This window comes from Rhinopithecus roxellana, chromosome 18 (genome assembly GCF_007565055.1).
Source record: "Rhinopithecus roxellana isolate Shanxi Qingling chromosome 18, ASM756505v1, whole genome shotgun sequence".
NCBI classification, from domain to species: Eukaryota; Metazoa; Chordata; class Mammalia; order Primates; family Cercopithecidae; genus Rhinopithecus; species Rhinopithecus roxellana.
Window position 1 is genome coordinate 49,776,339 of NC_044566.1, and position 22,662 is coordinate 49,799,000.

The 22,662-nt window shown below is 40.0% G+C and overlaps 1 long non-coding RNA gene across 1 annotated transcript in view; it reads left to right on the forward strand.

The window, feature by feature from the left end:
* The first annotated feature begins 12,783 nt into the window (after nt 1–12,783).
* Nucleotides 12,784–22,662, forward strand: part of LOC115894530 — a 31,885-nt gene continuing 22,006 nt past the window's right edge. The window contains exon 1 of the long non-coding RNA XR_004054626.1: nt 12,784–12,859. This is a non-coding gene — a long non-coding RNA (uncharacterized LOC115894530). The remainder of the gene's footprint in view (nt 12,860–22,662) is intronic.

Below are 22,662 nucleotides of genomic sequence, written 5' to 3' on the forward strand. Positions count from 1 at the left end.
AAAAAGACGTGCCAAAAAGTGGAAAGAGGCACGCTGCCAAAGATTATGTGGAAGAAAGGCAAGGACCAGTAATAGATCAGAAGGACCAAAGACCAGAGTGAGCTGAGGCTTAGAGAAAGAAAAAGTAAAGATAACAGAGGGCTCTTAAATTTAGAGCAAGAATAAGGAAGGAAGAGGCTCGCTGCCTGAGGCCAGGGGTGTGATGTTGATGGATGACGTGAAGAAAACAGAACTCCTTTCCTCCCATTTAGTCCTGTCTTCTCTGTCAAGGAGAGTGATCTTTGGACTGAATAGGGTAGAATGAACATTGTTAAGAGAAAATTGAAGCCCAAGATGGGTGTAGAGATTATGCGAGAGCATGCATCCGCTGTAAATGAGCCGAAAGTTCTGGCTCTGAATGAATTACAGTGCAGAGCTCTGAAAAACGTGCGAATGAATTCTCCCTACTTAAGAGGGGGGAGCTTTGGAGGTGGAGAAGGAGAGAAAAGTGAAACCTCCCTTGCAAAAATTGTAACGGTGAGAAAATTATGGCAGTGAAAGAGATCTGATTTAACCAACCCCCATCTTGCCTTTAACCTTTAAACTTCCCTTAATTATTCCTGGGCTTGGGTCTACCTAGCTTTGGGAGATATTTAGTTTATAGGTTAAATGATAATACCTTCCTTGCAAACTTAACCACCTTTGTAAAGCTAATGAGAGACCACCAGGCTAGGAGGAGGATAGAAGCCTGAATTCTGCTAAGGTGTAGACATAAACGATTGCCAGCCATTATTCCAGAGGTCACAGGATATGCAACTTCCCAGTTACTCCTGCAGACAACATCACTATTGTAGAACTAAGATTGGCTTTTGAGATGTCTTTTCAAGTTTTATGCATGTCTGACACTGTTGGCTCCACTTGGACCCACTAATTGCTCCTGTGGCCCCACCCAGAAGTGACTCAGTGCATGAGGACCATTTCCCACACTTTTATGATTGTACCCCCAACCAATCAGCAGCAAGCACCCATTGCCTAACTGTGTCCCCATCTCTTTATCCTTGAAAAACCCTAGCCTTTGAATTTTTAAGGAGACTGATTTGAGTAATAATAAATTCCTGTGTCCTGTTTAGCTGGCTCTACGTGTGTAAAATTCTTTCTCTATTGCAATTCCCCTGCCTTCACAAATCAGCTGTATCTGAGCAGTGCCCAAGAAGAACCCAATGGGCAGTTACAAAAGCAGGCCAACTGGAGATAAGCCAAGTTCATGACCCGGGAATTGTAGAATCCAGTTTTGGAAAGGACCCTAGATATCTACTTCAACCATTACCCAATGCATAACTAAATGTACATGTAGAGATGGTTTACAAAGAGTCAATGATTCTTATGATAGGCCCAGCTTATCTGTCTGGTATTTGATTCTCTTCCCTTAATGCTTAGTCCTTAATGTGGAGATCATTTTACAGTTGTCAAAATCATCTTTCTCCCTTCCTTCCTTCCTTCCTTCCTTCCTTCCTTCCTTCCTTCCTTCCTTCCTTCCTTCCTTCCTTCTCTCTTTTCTTTCTTTCCTTTTCTTTCCTTCTTTCCACAGACATTTGTTGAGTGCACACTCTATTGGTGTTGTATAGGAAAATAAGACATAGCTCTTGCCCTTAGGTGTTTATAGTTAATTACAGGGAAAACCATCTGATTTTAGTTTTTACTTTTTCAACATGTAGTGATTAAGTGCAGAAAGAACAAATAAAAATGTAGGATGAGAAGCTTAAATCTTCCTGTTGAAAATGAGTGAAGAAATTTCTCCACTCCTTTTTTCTGTTTCAGAATGGTTTCCCTGCCCTTTTCTATGTAAGTGAATCTTTTTAGTGGCTAAACAAACCTCTGGGCTACCTCACAATCTGGAGTGTTTCCTCAAGGACCTGGGTGTCATCTCTTCTAAATGTAATCATCAAGGAAGCTAAGGCTTTAGCTTCTGGTTTCCTAAGAGGAGAGGGGTCTAACTTCAGTTGTTATCTGACTCCAAATTGCAAAGCCTAACTAACGGTAATGGGTTGTATCCATTTAGCTATACAAGAGTGAGAATTCTTTCTGGTCTTTGCCATTTCTTTAGCAGATTGCCTGTAATGTGCATCACTTTCTGGTTTAATGCTTATTTAATAATAAAACTGTTTTCCTTTTACCTTTGTAGAAAGCTTTTCTGGATTAGGAGGACGTTTCATTTTTAATTATCTTTCCCCAGGAGTGCTCACTATCTGCCAGGCACTCCTCCAGGGACCAGAGATATAGCATTAAAAAAGACAGAAGCTGCCCTCATGAAGCTCATATTCTAGGACAGATAGACACAAAACAATAAGAATAATATCTAAGGAAATCATGCAGGCAGCACATTAGAAGGTGTAGGTGCAGTAAGCCATGTGTAAACAATTGAGTATGATGAGCTGTGTAAGGAACACTGGGAGTTCAAAGGAGAGAGAGGTAAGTTATCCCGGGGCAGTTGAGGACTTGATGTTTGAGCTGAATCTTGAAAGATAAATGATTTTGAAAATAGCTCATTTTTTAAGGGGAGGAGTGGAGCTGGTATTCCGGGAAGTGGAAGATATTTGATCAAAGAAATATACATGACAGCAGAGTACATTAGGGGAAGTCTGCATAATCAACATCTCATTTGATACCATCAACAACCAGAGGCAGAGATTTTTTTTCTTGTTCTTCCTTTTTCTGTCTTCTTTTTCCTCCTCTCCTGCTCCTTCTCCTACTCTTCTTGTAATGATTCATACTGTTGACACATACTGAGTTTACTATCTGCTAAAATCTTTAAACTTTTTCACACACATTGTTCCTGAGTCATATCACCCTAATCTGTATTTGCTGGCATACGTTTTATCCTCAGTAACCTTGTATGAGTTTATGTGTGTGTATGTGTTGTGTATTGAAGAAGAGTTGAAATGACTGAAGTAGTTAGGCTGAATAAAATAAAACTCTGGAAATGATGACAGTCATCTCCCATACTTAAAGGTCTATCATGGGGAAGAGAAATCCATTTTTTTCTATGTGACTGTTAGAACTAGAGGGTGGTACTTTAGGGATATAGGTTTCTACTCTATGCCAAGAAAAGCTTATAGAAGTTGATTTCAGAATTGACCAGGTATATCTCTAAAGAAATCCCTTGGGGAGAGGGTGAGGTCTTGGAAAAAATACAGACTCCTGGGCCCCATCCTTGACTTACATCACAAATCTTGTTGCCAGGGACCAGGAAGTTGCATAACAGGCCCTCAAGGAAATCCCCAGGTACACTGAAATTTGGAAACTTCAAGAGAGTTAACATACCTTTTTTTGAGAGCCCTTTCAACCTTGGGAAACTTTGATCCTATGAGACCCTAGAAAGGGGAACCACAGAACATTCATTTTCTTTGGGGTGTGGTGAGTCTGATGACTGTACAACCAGGATGATTATTGAGAACTGAAACTAAAGTCCTAAGCCCCCCAGTCGACTGAACAGGCTGCCTCTTGGCCAAGAGGACCCCAGATAAACCTTTTAAAAACTGAGTTTCTGGCCATCACAGGACAAGAAGTCAGACTCACCTCTTTATCTTCCCTCCCTTTTGTGGTTTAGACACAACATCTGACCAGCATTTAATGTTAAAATAGAGATCACGAGACTGTCAGAACAGACTCTTTGTTCACAATGAGATACCACGTTATAAACAGGACCGAAGGCCATGGTTAAGTCATGGACTCCTACAGTTAAAGAAGAAACTATGTTCCAACTGCCACAAGGTTTTTCTTTTTCTCTAGCAGCTAAACAGGCACTGGCCTTGAGATAAGCAATATTAAAAAATTGCAGCTCATCCACCAGCAGAGCTGACTGAGGCCCCCTGCTCCACAAGCCAGAACTACAGCTTTGATTGAATGAAAGACTGGTTTCAGTATCTTTGTTCTGGTAAGAGACCACCTACGGGTTACAGATGCTGTGCATTTGAGTGCCTTCCTTTCCCTGCTTCACCTTTTGACACATAGGGCTTATTGTAATATATTTCAATGTTAAGTCTCCACCCAGGGGAAACATGAGATGCATGTAACATGCATGTTTATTCAGTATACATGCCTTGTTCCCCCTTCATGAATATCTGGATGAAGGACTGTATAGCTGCTCCTATAACCTGTTGAATATATACATATATTTGGCCAACCTGTTCAACAACATGTGTGTCTCATCCTTCCCTCCCTCAAAGTACCTGCTAACCAACAGAGGCCTCTCACAGAAGCCTCTCACAGAAGCTACAGTTCTCAGCCTGTCAGAATGGCCACACTGCAGGCTGTGACTCTTTATAACAAATAAAGTCTCTTTTCTCAATTTGTGATTTTTAAGTTGATACCATAGAATTCATCTTTCAAATCAGGACCCTTTTAAGAGTGAAAGGAAGCGCTAAAAATCCGGGTATCTTTTTTGAAATATTTATTTACTAATTGACAAATACATTTTTATTGTATTGATGGATCTACCAAATGATTATATTTAAACACTATTTCAAAAACATTTTTTTCTAGAAAGTAGAATAACATATATCTGTGTACACCAAAGAAAACTTTTGAAACTTCTTTACATATATTAAAAAGTAGAACTTTTAAAATAATGTAATCAGAATAATTACCCCTTTAGTCATTTTTTAAAAACACATTTGTCTCGAATACCATGTCATTCTCTTTTTCTAAAGAATGTTTTCTTTTCCTTATATGGTCTTGCTATGTTAAAATTTTAAATAAAATTGTCCAATATTTTCTTCAAATTTGCATTTAATAACTAATACATTTGAAAGGAACCTTCTCTGTAGACCATATCAAGATTGAGAATATACTCTCTTTAACGTATTTTATTTGTTTAGTTTCTTCATGTTTGGTGGGAATACACTTTGGTGTCTTCTTGTTTTTAAGACTTGCTACTAATAATCCCAATTGTCTAAATATGTGGAAAGCTAAAGCTTTTTGAAATTCCATTCATTGAAAATGTTGATAAAAGATTTCTAACTGATTTGGACAAATTCGGCCCAGATTTAGAGAGCTAATTTTTAAAAAGAATTCAACAAAAAGATACTTAGATTGATTTACAAATTATTTCTTCAAAGGCTCAAATATTTCTGAAATTCTCCTTCTGGCAGACAGCAAAGAGAGAAAAACACATGATACTGCCTTATATTTAAAATCATATTTTTGCAAAAACTATAGTTTAGATATTTTAAGTGTATATGTATATATATTATTGATAAATTCTTAGTGACTGCTACCATTTTGATTGGTAGATTATCACTACTTGTTTGAGTACAAGTACAAATTGTGTTGCACAACATCTAATTCCAAGTACATTTCTGCTCCATAATTCTTTAGAAAAAACATGCTTTTACAATGACACTGTGCTATACCAAAATTTGTACTTAATTACGATGCAAAGATAACTTTAGTTTGAAATTTTAAAAACAATTTATGATAGCACTGATTCATTTAACTGGATTTACAATGACATCTCACTCTAGTAATGTCAGATGTTTTTACCATCAGCAAAATAAAATTCCAAATGTTTTACTTTGATACCATGAATTGGATGAAAAAAAAGGAATCATTGTTGAAAATAACTGTTTTCCAATTTGAAGCATCTGACTCCATTTCTATAAAAGTGGCATCATTTAATTGTTTGAAACTTCTTTTCTGCCGCTGGATCCAGCACCTTACCATCTATCGCTTTGCAGGGGAGGAGACCTGCTTTTCCTCTCTACAGCTTACGTTCATGGCTGAGGCCCCTATAACGAAAGACAGATGAACCAGAGGAAAGCTTACATGTTTATTTAACACATATTTTACATGAAATAGGAGCTTTCGTAAGGAAAGAAATACCTGAAGAAACAGTTAAACGTGTATTTTTTAAACCTGTGTATTTTTATGCTGGGTTTGATGAAGAGAGGAGACTCATAGAGAAATATAATAGGGTGAAGAGTATGACATAATCATTATAAACTGGGGAAACTTACTTAGCAAGGCCGGTTTGTTCAGTTTCCCTTCTGTGACCTTTTGTTTTCAGAGATGAGGATGTTCCTTTCTTCCTGGCATAGGGAGGGCACGTCTTACATGAGGGTCTATGACCTCTTTCAGAGGAGGGTCAGAAAATCTTTCCTAGGTTTTATGAACCACTTCAGGGAAGAAGGCTGGGGGAAAGTCAGAGACACCTTCCTGCTCCTGCTGTTTTCCTCAGATTTCTTCAGTTTAAAATATTCAGTATGCCAAGGAGCCATATTTTGGAGTAGCATGCCCTGAACCCCATCAACTTCACTTTTTGTATGTGTACAAGAGACACAGAGTGCAGATTTAGAGAGGCAGTCATTTGATCCAAATGAAAAGCCATGCTTCACAGGATACTTTCCTTGTCTGCACGTGTCAAGTCCTCGCATTCATGCACAGTATTTGAGAGTAGATACTAATACTTCAGCAGATTCGTGTCTTCTATTTTTCATGTGGTCAGTGGTGTCATATGGCCCCCAGGGTAAGTGTTGATAAACATTTTGGAATTTATAGGTTTGTCGTTAACATTCTCATGAACAAAGTATTTGATTTTCCATTACACATTTCCTTTCACTTTTTGAGCCCATTAATGCCAAAACATTTTTTGCAAAGTTAAAACGTGTTACCAAATAACATTATTTAATAGTTGTCGATTTATACAGCATACCATTAATATTAAAACTGCTGTTGCAAGAGCGTTTAGGCTCTTTTTCATATGCTATGTGGGAGGAATGCTTGACCTCTATTTTCCATAAATATTGTATACATACCTAGACTAAAATGTCCTGTGTTTTCCACTGACAGCACTGAATGGCAGCCTGCTGTCTTCAGGCATCTCAAATTGAAGTCACTACAGTTGACTGGTACATCAAGGGACCAGCAGGGGCCACAGCACCAAATCTTCTCTCACCATTATGCCAGATAAAAAGAGTGTGCTGTCTGTAGCTGCTAGCACACTTTCTCTGCTAAGGGAGCACCCCATAAGCTGTCCTCGAAAAGAAAGTGTTAGTTAAGTTGTGTTGCAGGTTGGATTCTCCGGAGGCAGATGCTGAGAAGTTTGGGGCCCAAGAGGTTTATTTGGCACCAATACCTGTGGAAGAGAGAAGAAGCAGGGTTGGGCAGCGAAAGATGTCCAGCGGTGATATGGGCATGACAAAGTCTTGGCCAGAGGCTGTCTCTGTACCGCCCACAGTGGGGTATGTGCCATGCAGTGACATGATGATAGCTCACTGCAACCTCAGCCTCCCAGGCTCAGGTGATCCTCCTGCCTCAGCCTCCTCCTCAAGTCCTCCTCTGAAGAGGTAGCTGGACATCACATCGTTGTCTACCACATAGTATGTCTAGATAAGGTTGGGAAAAGTGAGGTGGGTTATCCCTGGGCATCCTCTGGTTTAACAAGAGTGGGAACTCAGTTGACTGCTCTTGTTTCGTATACCACTAGACAAGTTCACAACAGAAAGTGAAAGCACCACCAGGAACAGTGACTCATGCCTGTATTTCTAGTATTTAGGGAGAGTGAGGCAGGAGGATCGCTTGAGGCCAGGAGTTTGAGACCAGCCTGGGCAACATAGCGAGATCCTGTCTCTACAAAAATTTAAAAAATGAGCCAGGTGTAGTGGTGCACACCTATAGTGCCATCTACTCAGGAGGTTGAGGGAGGAGGATCACTTAACCCTCGAGGCCGAGGCTGCAGTGAGCTGTGATCACACCAATGCACTTCAGCCTGGGCAACAGATTGAGAGCCTGTCTCAAAAAAAAAAAAAGTGAAGGCACCAAGTGGCAATTGTCACAGGCTGTGGCCTACTCAGGAAGCAGACTTGGAGATGGAGAGTGGTGGACAGGAGGTTTGTTAGGGAGTGGTCTTGGGAATACCACCTCTGGAAGGGGAAGGGAAGAAGGATGGGGCAGGAAGAGAAGTTGTCTTATGCATTAGGGTTTGCTAGAGGGAAAGAACTAATAAGATAGATGTATATATGAAGGGGAGTTTATTAGGGAGAATGAACTCACAGGATCGAAAGGTGAAGTCCCACAATAGGCTGTCTGCAAGTTGAGGAGCAAAGAAGCCAGTTCAAGTCCCCAAACCTCAAAAGTATGGAAGTTGACAACGTAGCCTTCAGTCTGTGGCCGAAGGCTCGAGAGTCCCTCGCAAACCGCTGGTCTAAGTCCAAGAGTCCAAAAGCTGAAGGGTTTGGAGTCTGATGTTCAAGGGCAGGAAGCATTCAACATGAGAGAAAGATGAAGGCCAGAAGCCTCAGCAAGTCTGCTCTTTCCACCTTTCTCGGCCTGCTTTATTCTAGCAGCTGATTAGATGGTGCCCACCCAGATTGAGGGTGGGTCTGCCTCTCCCAGTCCACTGACTCACATGTTGATCTCCTTTGACAACACCCTCCCAGACACACCCAGGAACAATACTTTGCATCCTTCAATTCAATCAAGTTGACACTCAATATTAACCATCACAGCCTATGATTCAGCCTCAACAGAGACCAACCACATGGCCAGCTCTAGACAAACTAGGGGCCAGACTTTTATACCTCCCTGCAAACCAGTTCTTGGGTGTGGGCACCCTGGGAAGAGGGCACGGTCGTGGGTGAGATGACACTCCTCATTTGAAGCAATTCCGATGAGGGCTGACAGCTGGGGCTCTCTGCCAGAAGCCCTCACTGCAGCTGGTGGAGTAGTCCTTCAGTCTTGAGGAGACTCTGGGATAACATCACAGCATCCGCTCCAGAAGTCTGCTGAACCCATCCTGGCTAACAGTACTGCAACCATTAACCATAATACTTCCCTTTAAAAATCTCAGACAAATGCTAAAAGAGATGAGACACTGAGACAGAAAGTGTAAGCTGGGACTGTCCTAAGTGAATCAGGAAAAAGTTACCCTGTCTATAGTGAAGTTAAGGGAGAAAGAATAACTTATATTGAACAGCCTTGAAGGTAAGTTGCTGGTCCAGAAACCTTTTGAGCTAATTTACTTGGTTTCACTTGGGTTTCACCCAGATGCAAAAGGTTTACGTTGATTATTTAATCCATTCTGTCTGTGGTGTAGCATGGCAGTGCTTTTGCATGTTGCAGCATTTTCTTTCATTTTCAGCAACCCCTTCTCTCCATTGAATCACTGTGTCTGCTGCCCTGTCCTAATCACTCAGCAGGCCCCCCTCTGGCATCCCAGGCACTCTGGCTGCCTGTCCCCTGCATGATTATTTGGCCCTCAACCCGAACTCCACTTCACTCTCCCTTAGGCTGTGAGCAGAGGATTTTTTTCACAATTGTAAAACATAGAAACTCATCCCCACCAATCCTTTCAAAGAGCCCAGGGAGTCCGAGCTGTTCCAAATGAGAGGCTTCTGCTACAAGAGCACGGCCAGAGACTCGGGCTACCAGAGGGAGGCTGGTGCATTTCATTTCATTTTGAACTCCAACCAGGGTCTCTTGAAGGTTAAAATGCCTTTACTTAGCTCTCAATCACTGTTGCACCTGGTACACAGTGCTGTAAAATTAGGAGGGAAGAAGAGAGCAGGAGAAGCCGTGGATTTGACATCAGGAGACCTGGGGTCCAGCCCCATCCGGCCCCTCTCAGCCCCTGGCACTCAGGTTCGCCATGGATCAGGTCTTATTCAGATTATCATTCCCACTGCCTAGGAAAGTGTCTGGTTGAGTGGGTGCTAAGCAAAAATGTTTTCCTTTCTCCCGGGACATGGCTTGCATAAGGAATGAAGGAAATGAGTGTGTGTAGGGGGAAACGCTAAGGAGCTAGAAAAGTTTTTCATTCCATGGTGCGGTGTTCCTTTCTCTAACCCCACTACCCAAAGCACAAGACCCTTTCCCTGACTTTATATCTTACCACACGGTTCAGCAACCCAGTGAAAAGATCCTTTTTTTTTTTTTTTTTTTTTTGAGACGGAGTCTCGCTCTGGCCCAGGCTGGAGTGCAGTGGCCGGATCTCAGCTCACTGCAAGCTCCGCCTCCCGGATTCACGCCATTCTCCTGCCTCAGCCTCCCGAGTAGCTGGGACTACAGGCGCCCGCCAGGTCGCCCGGCTAGTTTTTTGTATTTTTAGTAGAGACGGGGTTTCACCATGTTAGCCAGGATGGTCTTGATCTCCTGACCTCGTGATCCTCCCGTCTCGGCCTCCCAAAGTGCTGGGATTACAGGCTTGAGCCACCGCGCCCGGCCAAGATCCTTATTAAAATCTTATTTATTAATTTTCTTTTTTAAGAATAGAGACAGAATCTCACTATGTTGCCCAGGTTGGTCTTGAACTCTTAGCCTCAAGTGATCCTCCCACCTCGGCCTCCCAAAGCACTGGGATTACAGGTATGAGCCACTGAGCCTGGTCAAGTGAAAAGATCTTAAGGCTCCCAACATCACATATCTCTCCGGGGGGGTGGTGGGAGGATTTATTTGGACTTGTTTGGATATGTGTTCACCCTTGGACCAAACCTTATGTCCAGGATTGCAGAATACTGTGATTAGGCAGACCTAAATACTGTAGTGTTGTTTTTTTTTTTCTTTTTTTTGGAAACGGAGGCTCATTCTCTCTCCCAATCTGGAGTGCAGTGGTGATCTCGGCTCACTGCAAGCTCCACCTCGCAGGTTCACTCCATTCTTCTGCCTCAGCCTCCTGAGTAGCTGGGGCTACAGGTGCCTGCCACCACGCCCGGCTAATGTTTTGTATTTTTAGTATAGACAGGGTTTCACCGTGTTGGCCAGGATGGTCTTGATCTTCTGACCTCGTGATCCACCCACCTCGGCCTGCCAAAGTGCTGGGATTATAGGCGTGAGCTACCGTGCCCAGCAGTGTACTGTACTGTTTATTTTCACTATTCTCTACTTCTTCCTATTCTGTTGAATACATGTTGAATGTTTTCTTCTATTCTTCCCCTTCCTTAATCCCCCTTGCCTATTTCATATTTCTTTGTACTGGATTGTATTGCATTTTATGTTACTTCCTCAAATACATCTTGTAGTTTACTAATTTTCTCTAGAGCTGGTTTTCATTTGCTACTTAACCTACTCATTGAGTTTTTACATTTTAATGATAGTTTTAATGTTAATTACCTACAGTCATGTGTTTTGTTTTTATTTTTGACTTGCCTCTCCTTTATTCATAGCTCAGCTCTTTCATTTTAGTTTCCATACTTATTTGATAATCTCTTTCAGATTGTTTGATCAGCTACTTTGGAATTCAGTGTTGCACCTCCTGATTGTTGTGTCTGCTGATTCTCATCCAAGTGGTTTCATTTCTTGTGCTGTTTGTAGTTTTTACTGTTAGCTCCTGTTAAACTGGGGTTGTTTTCCTATGTAAATCATGCCCTCCCTCATGGCTCAATTTTGCATTTGCTTTTGCAAGTAAATTTTAGAGTTTCTCTACTGCAGGAGCAGTTTTTAGAATATTCTCTTAGTTTGAATTTATTAAACTGGTTAGACTTTGTAACTTCTGATACCGTATCTGGCTGTGGGCTTTCAATTTCACAGGAGATTTTGTTTTCCATTCAGATTCCCCGTGATTCCTTTTCCCTTCCCTCAGCTGGTGGGTAGAGTGTTTACAGTTTTCTTTATCCAGACAGAGCAGTCCTTTGAGGAACCTCTCTCTAGACGGTTTTCCAGTTTCTTATTTCCAGCTTCTTGCCTCTCAGTGCCCCAGACCCACGTCTCCTTTGCTTGCATTGCTTACGTATGGTGTAAATCCCGTTCAGAGCTGATATCCTACTCACACCCTCTGAGATTCTTCTCTCATCAGTTGTGAGAATTACCAGTCTTGTTTTGAGTTATTTTTTTATTCTGATTTCTCAAAGATTTCTTCCTTTCCTCTCTTTCCTTTTGTTTTCTTCTTCCTTCCTTCTTCTGAGTGTAGAATTTTATTCTATATTATTGCTCCATACTTTAACCCAGCATTCCTATGTGTTTTCAATAGGATCAATAGTATCTGGGTGTAGTGGTGATGTTGGCGGAAGGATGTAAATTAATTTTGTTCATGTTGCCCAAGGATCTTGAATGATCTTTGAAGAATGAAATAAATCATATCACTCTGCAGGTTAAATCATTTCAATGACTTGCTATTGCACTTAAACTCCAAACTCCTTTTGGCTTTATATGTCTTATACAAGTTGACCCCTATCTCCCCATCTAACCAGGGCTTAAGCTTTTCCCTGCATCATTCAAACCACCTTCTTTCTTGCTTTAGAGTCATTGTTCTAGCTGTTCCTTCTGCCTGAAATGGTCCCTAGATCTTTGCATGGACATGTGCATTCTGACATCCAGAACACAGAATTGTCACCTTCTGTATTACTCTGTTTTCATGCTGCTGATAAAAACTGGGTAATTTATACAGGAAAAAGGTTTAATGAACTCACACTTCCACATGGCTGGGAAGGCCTCACAACAATGGTGAAAGGCAAGGAGGAGCAAGTCACGTCTTACATGGATGGCAGCAGGCAAAGAGAGAACTTGTGCAGGGAAACTCCACCTTATAAAGTCATCAGATCTCATGAGACTTATTCATTACCATGAGAACAGCAAGGGAAATCATGCCCCCATGATTCAATTACCTCTCACCGGGTCCCTCCCACTATACCTGGGAACTCAAGATGAGCTTCCAGTGGGGACACAGCCAAATCATATCACCTTCCCAAAAAGGGTTTTCCTGATCACCCTGTCACTCCCTCCCTCTCATAACACCCTCACAACATGTCATAGTCTACATGACACATATCACTATGTTAATTATACTTTTAATTTGTGTTTTTACTTGTTTATTTCAGAGGCCAGGCTAACAGGGATTGCTGATGGGGAAATAAATGATCAAGGATGAATTGTAGATCTGGTGCTTGAGCAAGTGAATGGATGCTTGTAAGAGAATAGGTGTGAGATGGAAATCAAGAGTTCTGTTTTGAAAACATTTATGTTGAAGATTTTTATTCTTTATCCTAATGAATAAATCAAGTAAGGATATTTAAGTCTGGAACTCAAGCAGAAGTCAGAGAGATATAAGCTTAAGTGTTATCTGCATAGAGATAATATTTAAAGCCACACTAGTAGATGGTAGCACCCAGTGGAAGAGGAAAATATTGTTAGAAAAGACAAGACAGGCAGGGCACAGTGGCTCACGCCTGTAATCCCAACACTTTGGGAGGCTGAGGTGGGTGGATCATGAGGTCAGGAGATCGAGACCATCCTGGCTAACACGGTGAAACCCTGTCTCTACTAAAAATTCAAAAAATTAGCTGGGCATGGTGGTTGGTGCCTATAGTCCTAGCTACTCAGGAGGCGGAGGCAGGAGAATGGCGTGAACCCAGGAAGGCAGAGCTTGCAGTGAGCTGAGATTGCCCTACTGCACTCCAGCCTGGGTGACAGAGCAAGACTCCATCTCAAAAAGAAAAGAAAAGAAAAGAAAAGACAAAACAAGGCAATACGTCTTGTGAAACAATCTCCAATGTGGTATAGTCAGAGCTATAGGATAATGCCACTGAAGGAATACATGTACAATGAGGGGAGGGCTTTACATGAAGAAATTGAGCAACATTATCAGAAATTTACCTCATTACCTTAACTTTTGCTTTTGCCGGTCAGAGGTTCGATGCATGGAGACTCTAGTGATGGGTGCTATGGATTTGCACAAGATAATATAAATAAAATGTATTGGTTCTCTCTCTAACCTTACTTGACCTGCCCAAACAAACATACAGAGTGATTTCATACATATTCGTTCTTTCCTCCTTGTCCATAGGAGCGAGTGTGGTGGGTTCTGTCACAGATGACACATGGATATTATCTAATAAAAATAGCTGTGATCTAAATCTCTGAGAAGCTTTATCTTGTAAGTAGCCCTGGAGGCTACTGAGAATAGACCAGAAAAGAATTTTTTCCCTTCTCATTTTGGGAAGACAGCTCATAGAATTGGGAAGCTTCTTTATCCTTCAGAGGAACAGGGCAACATTGCCAAATTTCTTCAGATGATTTAGTCCAAGGTGGGAATTATGCTCTGATGTTTTGAGATATACGATAAGGTTGAAAAACAGTCAATTGTGGTTCTGGTAATAGAATGAACAGGCTCTCTGTCTGCTCTGGCTTCCTCCAGCTAGAGATCACGATCTCATGTTTAAATCTAACTTACTTACTGCTCTCATTGTCTCCCAGACTTATTTAGGCTATAAAAGGTTTGCCTAGAGATGTGGATTGTTTATGTGGAGTGTGAGGCACAACTGTACAATATATCCATGGCTTTGCTTTACGATTTCAGTCAAAACAAAATTAAAGGCTCATTATCACCCGTGCTTGGGAAGCAATGGGGAATATTTTAAATTTCACATTTTCATTGGTCTTTCATCAAGAACAGGACTAAAGTTCCAAATGAGATGCATTTTCTATAATGCATGTGGTGCCTTATCTTGAAATAGCTGTTGTCTTTGTCATTCTGATTTGCTTAGCAGACAGTTGGAAATTAAACAATAAAAAATAAGTTTCTGTACATGACATTTCATTTTCGGACAACCAGCAACCCAAATTCCCAGGCATTGAGATTAGTCTATTCATCTCCACAGGTGTCCACAAATGAAATGAAATGTCACCTAAAGCAGTAGACACACTTCATTGCTATTACACCCCAAAGTTTCCTCCAGTAAAATACTTTATTAAAATTAAATGAAAAAGCAAAACCTGTGCAATGGTTGTTCAAGCAGCTTTAATGAGCTTTAGAATGGAGCACACCCCCGACAATTCTTCCATGGGTATTTTACTATGCACAGGAAAACTGTTCAAAGAATATTATACTATACCATTCTTTCCTCATCTTCTTGGCTATGTGTTGAATCAATTAAATTGCAACTTATAAATTACTGGTTAAAATACCTAAGAAAATAGCTTTTGTTTCTATTTATAGGTACAGTATGTACTTCCTGAAAATGTTTGCCATTTCACTGAATCATTTTCTCCTTTCTCATCACCTAGTTGTTTATTTAGCAAAGATTTATTTATGTGCCATGCTAGTTTGTTCATAGGGTAACAAATGTGAGCAAGATAATAGAGGTCTCTGGGCCCTTATGAAGTTTATAAGTTGGTCAAATAGACAACAGCAAAAACAACAAGAACATCATCTTGTCATCCCTATTAAGTATTTTCTATTTTGCCAGATACTGTTCTCGGTGAAGTCAGGTGTTCAATTGCCTAATTATTATGATGAGATAATCATTACACAGATGCAGGAAGGTCCTAGGAGAAAGATTCCATTATTACCCCCATTGTCTGGAAAAGAAAACAGAGGCAGAGGGAAATTTTAAGTAATTTGCCCCAGGGCATGTAGCTAGGAAGTAGAACTAACAATGCTAACAATAAAATGATGCATGTTATGATACAGGAAGTTCAGGATATTGTAAGAACATGAAGTAGAGGCTCTTGACCACAGTACCTGAGCCAGCTTGGTCTGCTGTAACAAAATTTCATAGACTGAGTGGCTTCAATTACAGACCTCTATTTTCTCAGAGTTCCGAAGGGTGCAAAGTCCAAGATCAAGGTCCAGCAGTGTTCACTTTAGGTTAAGGACTCCTTTCCTGTCTTACAGACAGCTGCCTTTTAGTTGGTTGCTCACATAGTGAGGAGAGAGAGAAAGAATGAGTTCGTTGGTGTCTTTTCTAATAAGGGCACTAATCCCAGCATGAGAGCCCCAGCTTCATGACCTCATCCAATCCTGATTACCTCCCAAAGACCACACCTCCAAATACCATCACCTGGAAGAGTAGGGCTTCAGCATATGAATTTCATGTATAAGATTCAGTCCATAGCAACTGGCTTTGTAATTTTTCCAGGTCAGAACTTTCCATAAATCAGAAATCATATTTAGCAGCCGTGAATGAGACTGGTTTTTTTTATTCTGAGACAGGGTCTTGCTTTGTCACCCAGGATAGAGTGCAGTGGTACAATCATGGATCACTGTAACCTCCAGCTCCTGAACCCAAGAGATCTTCCTGCCTCAGCCCCTTTAGTAGCTAGGACTGCAGGCTCATGCCACCAGGCCTCGCTAATTTTTTTTTTTTTTTTTTTTTTTAAGGAAAAAGCAATTTAATGAAAATCACTTGAGCATTTTAATGCCACGTAAATACATTGAAATAATGCTCTAGAAGTTATACAATAATTCTAAAAGTCCATTCTGCCTTTAAAGTCTTGTGAAATCTCAGAGCTAATGATGGCAGATATTCACAGGAAAGTAAGATTTCCTCAGGTGTCACCTGGTACTTCACATATAATCACTGGATCTCCTAAGGAAGCATTTTTATATCCATTCATTTATTTCCACAATATCAAATAAAGGAATATAAAACCACTTTTAAACAAAATAATGAATCCAGTTGGTTAAGAAAAATCATATACTCAGAATATGTTTTCTAGTTTCATTCTTCTTTATTATTATTTTTCTTTTTGAGGTGGAGTCTCACTCTGTCGCCCAGACTGGAGTGCAGTGGCACAATCTCGGCTCACTACAACCTCTGCCTCTCCGGTTCAAGTGATTCTGCTGCCTAAACCTCCCGAGTAGCTGGGGTTACAGATGTGTGCCACCACACCCAGCTAATTTTCATATCTTTAGTAGAGATGGGGTTTCACCATGTTGGCAAAGCTGGTCTCAAACTCCTGACCTCAGGTGATTCGCCCGCCTCGGCCTCCCAAAGTGCTAGGATTACAGGCATGAGCCACTGTGCCCAGCCACTTCCTTCTTTAACATAGGATAATTGATCATCTAAGCAAATGCTAATTCCTAAATTTAGGTATTATTCTAAAAAAAAAAAAAAAAAAGAAAAATTATCTAGTAAATTAAAATTTTCTTCCCTGATATAAAATGATACATAAACAACATGGTCTCCCCAGTGATGTTGTTTTTTTCCACTAAAATGACATTCACTTTGAGTTTATATGATTTTTTACCTATTTTTTCTTTAATGTAATGTTTGGTTGATTCAAAAGATAAAGATATAAAGCTCATGATAAAATACCCATGAACCCAACAACAAACTTAAGAACTGGAACATTATGCTACTGCCACATCTACCTGTGTGCTTGCACCATGACCCATTTGCCTTCTCAGAGTAAACACAATCTTGAATTTTATGTTTATCATCTTTAAAATTTTTACTATATTTTATTTTATTGTGATAAGAACATGTAACGAGAGATCTCTCAAATTTTCAAGTGTTAAAACATATATCTAGAAATTATTTATCTTGCATTATTGACACTTCATACTCATTGAAACTGTTAATTCCCAAAATATAGAAGCATTTTTTACAACTTAATGAAAAAAAAACCCTACTAAATAATTTTAAAATGGATAAAGGACTTGAACAGACATTTCTGGAAAGAAAACATAAAAATAGCCAACAGGTATATCAAAAGATAATCAACATCTCTAATCATCAGGGAAATATAAATCAAAACTACAATGACATATCACCTCATACTTGTAAGGATTGCTGTCAAAAAAAAAAAAAAAGACAAGTATTGGCAAGAGTGTGAAGAACTTGGAAGCTTTGTATATTTTTGGTGAAAAGGCAAAATGGTGCAGCAATTATAAAAAACAGTACACAGGTTCCTAAATATGAAAAAGGGAACATCTTTACAATTTCTAAACAGAAATATGTCCCAAATGTATACTATAAATGGCTAGCTATATTGTTTTGATTTTGATTTGACTTTACTATTTGTAAAAATATAATCAACCTGGACATAGCATTCTGAGACTCTTCTCAATATTAAGTTTCTAGAATTTATACATGTTGTTGAATGCCACTCTATAGATTTTTCTTTCTTTTTTTTTTTTTTTAATTATACTTTAAGTTCTAGGGTACATGTGCATAACGTGCAGGTTTGTTACATATGTATATTTGTGCCATCTTGGTGTGCTGCACCCATCAACTCGTCAGCACCCATCAATTCATCATTTATATCATGTATAACTCCCCAATGCAATCCCTCCCCCCTCCCCCCTCCCCATGATAGGCCCCAGTGTGTGATGTTCCCCTTCCCGAGTCCAAGTGATCTCATTGTTCAGTTCCCACCTATGATTGAGAACATGCGGTGTTTGGTTTTCTCTTCTTGTGATAGTTTGCTAAGAATGATGGTTTCCAGCTGCATCCATGTCCCTACAAAGGATGCAAACTCATCCTTTTTTATGGCTGCATAGTACTCCATGGTGTATATGTGCCACATTTTCTTAATCCAGTCTGTCACAGATGGACATTTGGGTTGATTCCAAGTCTTTGCTATTGTGAATAGTGCTGCAATAAACATACGTGTGCATGTGTCTTTGTAGTAGAATAATTTATAATCCTTTGGGTATATACCCAGTAGTGGGATGGCTGGGTCATATGGTACATCTAGTTCTAGATCCTTGAGGAATTGCCATACTGTTTTCCATAATGGTTGAACTAGTTTACAATCCCACCAACAGTGTAAAAGTGTTCCTATTTCTCCACATCCTCTCCAGCACCTGTTGTTTCCTGACTTCTTAATGATTGCCATTCTAACTGGTGTGAGATGGTATCTCATTGTGGTTTTGATTTGCATTTCTCTGATGGCGAGTGATGATGAGCATTTTTTCATGTGTCTGTTGGCTGTATGAATGTCTTCTTTTGAGAAATGTCTGTTCATATCCTTTGCCCACTTTTTGATGGGGTTGTTTGTTTTTTTCTTGTATATTTGTTTGAGTTCTTTGTAGATTCTGGATATTAGCCCTTTGTCAGATGAGCAGATTGCAAAAATTTTTTCCCATTCTATAGGTTGCCTGTTCACTCTGATGGTAGTTTCTTTTGCTGTGCAGAAGCTCTTTAGTTTAATGAGATCCCATTTGTCAATTTTGGCTTTTGCTGCCGTTGCTTTTGGTGTTTTACACATGAAGTCCTTGCCCATGCCTATGTCCTGAATGGTACTACCTAGATTTTCTTCTAGGGTTTTTATGGTATTAGGTCTAACATTTAAGTCTCTAATCCATCTTGAATTAATCTTCGTATAAGGAGTAAGGAAAGGATCCAGTTTCAGCTTTCTACTTATGGCTAGCCAATTTTCCCAGCACCATTTATTAAATAGGGAATCCTTTCCCCATTTCTTGTTTCTCTCAGGTTTGTCAAAGATCAGATGGCTGTAGATGTGTGGTATTATTTCTGAGGACTCTGTTCTGTTCCACTGGTCTATATCTCTGTTTTGGTACCAGTACCATGCTGTTTTGGTTACTGTAGCCTTGTAGTATAGTTTGAAGTCAGGTAGCGTGATGCCTCCAGCTTTGTCCTTTTGACTTAGGATTGTCTTGGCAATGCGGGCTCTTTTTTGGTTCCATATGAACTTTAGAGCAGTTTTTTCCAATTCTGTGAAGAAACTCATTGGTAGCTTGATGGGGATGGCATTGAATCTATAAATAACCTTGGGCAGTGTGGCCATTTTCACGATATTGATTCTTCCTATCCATGAGCATGGTATGTTCTTCCATTTGTTTGTGTCCTCTTTTATTTCACTGAGCAGTGGTTTGTAGTTCTCCTTGAAGAGGTCCTTTACATCCCTTGTAAGTTGGATTCCTAGGTATTTTATTCTCTTTGAAGCAATTGTGAATGGAAGTTCATTCCTGATTTGGCTCTCTACTTGTCTGTTACTGGTGTATAAGAATGCTTGTGATTTTTGCACATTAATTTTGTATCCTGAGACTTTGCTGAAGTTGCTTATCAGCTTAAGGAGATTTTGGGCTGAGACAATGGGGTTTTCTAAATATACAATCATGTCATCTGCAAACAGGGACAATTTGACTTCTTCTTTTCCTAACTGAATACCCTTGATTTCTTTCTCTTGCCTGATTGCCCTAGCCAGAACTTCCAACACTATGTTGAATAGGAGTGGTGAGAGAGGGCATCCCTGTCTTGTGCCAGTTTTCAAAGGGAATTTTTCCAGTTTTTGCCCATTCAGTATGATATTAGCTGTGGGTTTGTCATAAATAGCTCTTATTATTTTGAGGTACGTTCCATCAATACCGAATTTATTGAGCGTTTTTAGCATGAAGGGCTGTTGAATTTTGTCAAAAGCCTTTTCTGCATCTATTGAGATAATCATGTGGTTCTTGACTTTGGTTCTGTTTATATGCTGGATTATGTTTATTGATTTGCGAATGTTGAACCAGCCTTGCATCCCAGGGATGAAGCCCACTTGATCATGGTGGATAAGCTTTTTGATGTGCTGCTGAATCCAGTTTGCCAGTATTTTATTGAGGATTTTTGCATCGATGTTCATCAGGGATATTGGTCTAAAATTCTCTTTTTTTGTTGTGTCTCTGCCAGGCTTTGGTATCAGGATGATGTTGGCCTCATAAAATGAGTTAGGGAGGATTCCCTCTTTTTCTATTGATTGGAATAGTTTCAGAAGGAATGGTACCAGCTCCTCCTTGTACCTCTGGTAGAATTCAGCTGTGAATCCATCTGGTCCTGGACTTTTTTTTGGTGGGTAGGCTATTAATTGTTGCGTCAATTTCAGAGCCTGCTATTGGTCTATTTAGGGATTCAACTTCTTCCTGGTTTAGTCTTGGGAGAGTGTAAGTGTCCAGGAAATTATCCATTTCTTCTAGATTTTCTAGTTGATTTGCGTAGCGGTGTTTATAGTATTCTCTGATGGTAGTTTGTATTTCTGTGGGGTCGGTGGTGATATCCCCTTTATCATTTTTTATTGCGTCTATTTGATTCCTCTCTCTTTTGTTCTTTATTAGTCTTGCTAGCAGTCTGTTAATTTTGTTGATCTTTTCAAAAAACCAACTCCTGGATTCATTGATTTTTTGGAGGGTTTTTTGTGTCTCTATCTCCTTCAGTTCTGCTCTGATCTTAGTTATTTCTTGCCTTCTGCTAGCTTTTGAATGTGTTTGCTCTTGCCTCTCTAGTTCTTTTAATTGTGATGTTAGAGTGTCAATTTTAGATCTTTCCTGCTTTCTCTTGTGGGCATTTAGTGCTATAAATTTCCCTCTACACACTGCTTTAAATGTGTCCCAGAGATTCTGGTATGTTGTATCTTTGTTCTCATTGGTTTCAAAGAACATCTTTATTTCTGCCTTCATTTCGTTATGTACCCAGTAGTCATTCAGGAGCAGGTTGTTCAGTTTCCATGTAGTTGAGCGGTTTTGATTGAGTTTCTTAGTCCTGAGTTCTAGTTTGATTGCACTGTGGTCTGAGAGACAGTTTGTTATAATTTCTGTTCTTGTACATTTGCTGAGGAGTGCTTTACTTCCAATTATGTGGTCAATTTTGGATTAAGTGCGATGTGGTGCTGAGAAGAATGTATATTCTGTTGATTTGGGGTGGAGAGTTCTATAGATGTCTATTAGGTCCGCTTGGTGCAGAGATGAGTTCAATTCCTGGATATCCTTGTTAACTTTCTGTCTCGTTGATCTGTCTAATGTTGACAGTGGAGTGTTGAAGTCTCCCATTATTATTGTATGGGAGTCTAAGTCTCTTTGTAAGTCTCTAAGGACTTGCTTTATGAATCTGGGTGCTCCTGTATTGGGTGCATATATATTTAGGATAGTTAGCTCTTCCTGTTGAATTGATCCCTTTACCATTATGTAATGGCCTTCTTTGTCTCTTTTGATCTTTGATGGTTTAAAGTCTGTTTTATCAGAGACTAGGATTGCAACCCCTGCTTTTTTTTTTTGTTCTCCATTTGCTTGGTAGATCTTCCTCCATCCCTTTATTTTGAGCCTATGTATGTCTCTGCATGTGAGATGGGTCTCCTGAATACAGCAGACTGATGGGTCTTGACACTTTATCCAGTTTGCCAGTCTGTGTATTTTAATTGGAGCATTTAGTCCATTAACATTTAAGGTTAATATTGTTATGTGTGAACTTGATCCTGCCATTATGATATTAACTGGTTATTTTGTTCGTTAGTTGATGCAGTTTCTTCCTAGCCTCGATGGTCTTTACATTTTGGCATGTTTTTGCAATGGCTGGTACCAGTTATTCCTTTCCATGTTTAGGGATTCCTTCAGGGTCTCTTGTAAGGCAGGCCTGGCGGTGACAAAATCTCTAAGCATTTGCTTATCTGTAAAGGATTTTATTTCTCCTTCACTTATGAAACTTAGTTTGGCTGGATATGAAATTCTGGGTTGAAAATTCTCTTCTTTAAGAACGTTGAGTATTGGCCCCCACTCTCTTCTGGCTTGTAGAGTTTCTGCCGAGAGATCTGCTGTTAGTCTGATGGGCTTCCCTTTGTGGGTAACCCGACCTTTCTCTCTGGCTGCCCTTAAGATTTTTTCCTTCATTTCAACTTTGGTGAATCTGGCAATTATGTGTCTTGGAGTTGCTCTTCTGGAGGAGTATCTTTGTGGCGTTCTCTGTATTTCCTGAATTTGAATGTTGGCCTGCCCTACTAGGTTGGGGAAGTTCTCCTGGATGATATCCTGAAGAGTGTTTTCCAACTTGGTTCCATTTTCCCCCTCACTTTCAGGCACCGCAATCAGACGTAGATTTGGTCTTTTTACATAATCCCATACTTCTTGCAGGCTTTGTTCGTTTCTTTTTCTTCTTTTTTCTTTTGGTTTCTCTTCTCACTTCATTTCATTCATTTGATCCTCAATCGCTGATACTCTTTCTTCCAGTTGATCGAGTCGGTTACTGAAGCTTGTGGATTTGT